This window comes from Nanorana parkeri, unplaced genomic scaffold (genome assembly GCF_000935625.1).
Source record: "Nanorana parkeri isolate BGI_ZX_2015 unplaced genomic scaffold, ASM93562v1 scaffold4, whole genome shotgun sequence".
NCBI lineage: Eukaryota > Metazoa > Chordata > Amphibia > Anura > Dicroglossidae > Nanorana > Nanorana parkeri.
Window position 1 is genome coordinate 905,433 of NW_017306272.1, and position 6,132 is coordinate 911,564.

Sequence of the window (6,132 nt, forward strand, 5' to 3'; positions counted from 1 at the left end):
GAAGCAGCATTATATATGCATCATGTGCATGATTTTTCCATATATGGCATTAGTGGAAATATGCTTTTAGAGGCTTTTTGGTTGATAAATACGTTTTGCTGTGTGAAAATCACACACACCTGGTGTGTGTGTGTGTTTAGGTTAGTAAATCACCCCCTATGACTTGTTAAAAGCATCAGTTTGAATTAGAAAGATCTGACTGCTCTCACAATATCCAGGCAATGAAAAGCAATATGCTCTGGATGTAAAGAAGACAGGCAAAAAAAGACAGAATGATGTTCATATTAATGTGAAAGGAAGATACCATCTTGGGAATACACAAAGGTTGAAAGTCTCACCTTCTCATTTTAAAGTGCTCGGAAAGGTGATTTGCAGGAAACAGCTGTCAATTTGGACATTTTCGTCCCTGACATGATGATGACCAGAAACAGGCTGCTAGAATTACATTTACATACACACACATGCACCCACTAATCTATCCTTTCTAGTACATGCAATGGTTTCTAAATGAGGATACAGTAAAGTAACTTAGCTTAGATTGATGTTGGTCTACAAAACTGTATCAAACAGGACTTCTCAGGAAAATGGCATCTGGTTGCAGTCTCTCCGGAAGTCTGACCTAGTGTCCTCTCTGGTCTCTGTGAAGTCTTTCCATGGCTTCTGCCTATCCAACTTTTATTTCAGTTGCCCCCATTCACTCTATGATTAGTTCAAAGAACACAATCATGTCTTCTTCACTACAGTGATTGGATGCTGCAGACCCGTAAAATAAATGCAGCGTAGGGTAGTGGAAAGTGAGATCAGAAGTAGAAGAGGAATCCAGGAAATGTAGCATGTCAGCAGACAAAGGAGTATCCAGTAAACATAGACAAATTTAACGGCAGGTAGCAGACACGAGTGAATCCAATAAACGTAGCAAAAGATCTGGGCAGGTAGCAGACAAAGGGGTATCCAGCATACATAGCCAAAGGTCATGACAGATATCAGACAAGCAAGAATTCAGAGACAAAAGGTGCAGACATGATCAGCAGAAAACGCTATCACAAGCACTGGGGAACAGGCTGATGATGCTTAAATAGGGCGCCACCAGCAACAAAGTCAATCCCAGAGATAGAAGTGTGTTAACAGATTCATTAGACCACAGCTGACTAGGCTAATGCTGCAGCCAGCAAGACTCAGAAGATACAGCGTTAATTAGCCCATACCTGACAAGAAGACTAAGATAAGTGCAGTGGCAACAAGCAACCACCAGAAGGAGCTGGGAGGTTGCAACAGGCATAGGGTCACTAGACATGCTCCTATCAACTATACTGTATAGTCAAATTTTGCACAAAGTTTTTGTGACTTTTGAGGCACAAAAAACTGTTGTCAATATTAAAAAACAAATATATGTATGTATACACACATACATGATACATATATGAAAAATGTCAGTGAAAGTGTACATTCAATCCCTTGTTCCACTACCACCTCACCCTCATCATATATGTATGATTTAATATGTCATATTATTACATTTCACATATATTAATAGGGGAGGCAGAAAAAAAGTCTGGTGCATTTCGTGAACAAGTTTACTTCCACAGGGACAAGGTGGGAAACTATGTTATATCAATACAAACCATTAACATTAATAATATATCCATATTGTATGTTCATCATTATAGACATAATAAGCTCCTGACTTACATGAATGTTCTCATAAGACTTCCTAATCAAAACAAATCAGTAACATATACATGCAGCCATAGAAAGCCATTGAAGATTAAACACCTCTCCCAAGTGCCCCAGAAAGGGTATTTCCAGCCAAGACTTTTTGTTGTCAGGCTTTAACTGCTATTCATGGCTTCCTTAGAGATATTTCCCCTTACTTAATGCCATTGTAACAACTGATTTAGCAGACAGGAAACGAGGCAAAATTTGAACATGGACACAAACTGCATAATATTTTTAGTAAACTAGGGTAAGCTTAGTAGGGCAACTCATGTCAGATTTTTATTGCTTGCAATACATCAATCCACACCACGCAAACCTCATATAACCCTTCACTAGAGGTGGGAGCTTGGCTAAATGGTAACACTGCAAATTCAAACAGAAAAAGACAGCACTCAGACTTTTCAAGGTGACTCTGACTCTTTTACCCATGAAATGTTATAGGATATCCAGAAAGATATATCATTTTTTAACAAAAAGGAAAAAAGGTAGGAAAAGTAGGAATATAATGTAATCGGCAAATAAACTGACCTTGCGAGAGGTTTTGATCTCTCCATACATCAATTAGTTCATAATCTGATACGCGCTCATGCGCTGGATGTGAACTTAAGATTGTTTCCTCCTAGGTATGCTAGATGTAGACTTGGATTTGTATAGTTTGTAATCTAGGATCATATTAGCGTTCTGATAACAAACAAAGTACCCTTTTTATGTGAGGAGATACCTAAGAAGTGAAGAAAAAATGGGGTTGGTAAGTGTTGTTGGTGTAGTATTTTACTACTGTAACTGCAGTATCAAAATGGTGTCTTGTAACAAGGTCTCGACCGGTCAGGTTTGCAATTTCCAATGAACACATGAAGGGACAATAGACAATAAGACAATAACAATGCCTCTTTTTTTTCTCCTGAAAGGTAGCTTCAAATTGTCTATGGAGGAAGGTTGGCTGTGAAGAAGTAGAAAACCTTGTCTCTTGTAAGCAGACTATTTTGTCATGGTGAGAAGATAAAAAAGCTACATTGCATTTCCAAGGAGAATTGGGAAATGAAGATAAATTTACAGGCAGCCATTAGAAAGATGTGAGGTGGAACTGTATCACAGGGTTCATCCAGTCGATCAATGCCCAGAGCCTTGCAGTGAGGCATGTAGTTAAGCACTGGCTAGCGAAGGGAAAGGGGGAGCATAGTAAAAGAGTTTGTGTACTAGGGAAACGGAGAGAGGAAGTAGTAAGCAATAGGAAACCTTGTATAAGAGGGTTCTGCAATAGCAGAAAGGGGCAATACAGCTAGGCATTGCCAAATTGTGAGGATAGCAGACAACGTCTAGGTGTGTGATGGACATAAATGAGTGTATGGTAAAATGTAGGGATGTTCAGATACCAGTTCAGATACTAGTACCAAAAATTTCAATTTTCAGGAGAACCACCAGGGTTGCAGAAGTTGCAGCTGGGACCTGGCTCTGGCTCTCCACCACTGTCCGGAAATCATTAGTCTGTATTACAAAAATGTATCAGTAATTGTATCTGCGAGTACCTGGACAATTACTTTTACTTGGTGTGGAAAAAAATGGTATCGGTGCATCCCTAATATATAATAAACCATGCATTAACACAGGTAAGCACTAATTCCAGGAGCCCTGTATGCTCCTTAAAAATGATAGCTGCCTCCTAACTTTTCAGTTTTTCTCTAGTCTAGTCTTGGAGCTGGAAAAGTATCTGCACTTGTACTTGTACCAAGTACAGTACTTGGTATCTGAACATCCCTAGTAAAATGGGTTGGTGGAAACACGCCCTAAAAAGGAAAAAAATTAAAAAGGAGGAGGGGGGTTTGCGCATGGGATTGATAGTCAGGGAAGAGGAAGTAAAAATAGAAATGTGGGAGAGCAGGAGGGAACAGTGAGAACTGACACAACCCAAAAGTTTCAGAGCTTTTCCATTTCCGAATAGGCTAGTATTTGGTTGTACAATAGGGGAATGAGAGCTGGTGCAGGTATGGTAACTGCACTTTATAGAGCACAGCGATCTGTTTTAAGGCCATGTGACACCAACAACTTTGTAGAAGCGATTTGCAGCTACAAATCTCTTTGCTTACTTTCTTTGGTGATTTGTAGCTAGGTACGGAGAAGCTGCAGTAGCTGGCTACAATGCTTATCTATACATCTACAAATCGCTGGTGTACCATCATCAGCAGCTGCATTGGATAACATGAGTAGCTACTGAAGTTGGTATTTCTGTCACTGGCACCAAATGCTGCAAAATGTAACAGCTCAGTGCTACAAATCGCTTGATGTTTTGGAGACAAATACCTCACAATGACTGAAATTCATTTTTATTCCATAAAACAAACACTCTATGGAGAGCAATTCTGTAGCTGCTACAAAAGTGGCAATGTGACATGGGCCTTAGAGCCAATGTCAATGGACTTTTGTTTGCTTCAGAACTTCTCTCTCCACGCAAATCCATTTGAATGCAAAAGCAATCGAAGCACGCTAAATGCAGATCAAATGCACCTGAGTCATCTCAAAAGCATCTCAGTACTCAGTACAGTAGCGTCTCAGTAGCACGGAACTGTACGTGATGGCTGATTCTCATGTGAATGAGGCCTGAAGGACATTTCCACCTTTGTAAGTGATTTGTGTTTTTTTGTGGTAATGTAGAAGTGCAGGGGGAATTATATGTGTGTACATTATCAGGAGTCACAGGGCTGTTTTTCATACTTTATTTAAAGTCCTGGAAGGCCTTTAAAAAAGGCCTGGAAATTCAAAATTCCCCCAGAGGATCTTCAATCCGTCCGCCTTTTCTCGTGTGAATGAGGCCTTAAAGCCTGTCAACGAAGGCCCTTACAAATTATCCTGGTTCCAGGACCTAAAGTGGAACTGAAGTCTTCATCGTGGTGCATTGAATATTTGCACTTTATGCAAAGACTTACCTCCCAAAAGGAGTCCTCCAGCACAGCAACCTCTGTGCTATTTCCTGTTAAATTCATCTTCTACTAGGTCAAGAGTTTTCGGCCATCTAAATTGGTCTGACCAGCAATGACATAACTCCGGCACATGTACATGTGTGGCTTAACCAGATGAGTACCAGCCTGAAATATCCATTACCAAGCCATTTTTCAGCTTTCAGTGCTGTGATTAACAATCATTCATGCAACACTGTTCCCAATTAGATTTTTGAGATACATTTTTTATTTCTTTTGATGATATTTCATAAATACTTTTTTATTTTTATTTTGTACTAACAAAGAAAAAAAGACCAACAATTACAAAAAAATGGTTTCCTTCACTTACTGTTGAAATACAAATGTCAGGACAGTGTCACTGGTTTCGCTATATTACAGAAATACAGCTGTCTGAAGCGCTTCCTCATGTTAGCCTCTACACTGCAACAGGGCACAGACAGTGGGAGAGATGAGAACAAACTCTTCTTTCCATGGTTGTTGGGTGTTAAAATCGAAATGTTTTTAAGATAATTTGTTGAAATCACTTACAATGAATGCTGCTCCCTGATGTTTAAAAGTTTTAGTTTCTTGCAGAATTAGCTGGTCCCCTGAGCACTGACCCTGATATCCTGTTTTAGGGTGGCTCCTATGGCCAGTGCTGGATTTCCCACAAGGCCAACCAAGGCCCGGCCTCGGGGCAGCAGGGAGTAGAGGGGCAGCAGGTGTGTGGAATTCCTATCTCCCAATGCCCGGGACATGCAGTTCTGGGCTCCGGGCGGGTAGTTGTTTTCTACATTTAGCCCTGCTTCGGGCAAGCAGAGCTAAATGTACAGCGGGGAAGCCGTCACTTGTTTTCGGGGACCGAGATCACTTGCATGCAGACTGCAGATCTACCATTCTCCATGGGGGGGTGATTGCCGGACAGGATGGGCTTCTAAGGGTTAGGCTCACATTGTATATTACAGCCTGATTGCACAATCTCCTTTAGATCTGCCAACAACTATATAGTACAAGGGTCTGCTTGACTTTAGCACCCCCCCACACCCCCTTGTGACGCCACTGCATACAGTGTGTATTGGAGCTGTCACATTCTTTTCTTTCTTGAGGGATTTCCTCTCACTTCCTGTTGTGCCTATTGGAAAAGAAGCGAAGAGAAATCTCACACAGCAAAAAAAGCTGACAGCTCCCTTATGCTATCTAAAACTACGAAAAAAAGGAAACATTTTTGCCGAAAGCAAACACAGACAACAAAAATTTAGCTTAAAAAAAATAAATGCAACACTACACAAGAAACAATTAAATAAAAAACTAAACAAAAAGAGGAAAACATACACAAAACACTTTGAAATAAGACTAAATTACCCTCCCCCCCCAAAAAAATAAATAAATAAATGATAAAGCATGCAAAATAATGGAAAACTAAATGTTTGCACATTTTTGAAAAGCAGCTCATTGGGTTCACTGGCAGCTATTAATTGGGGGG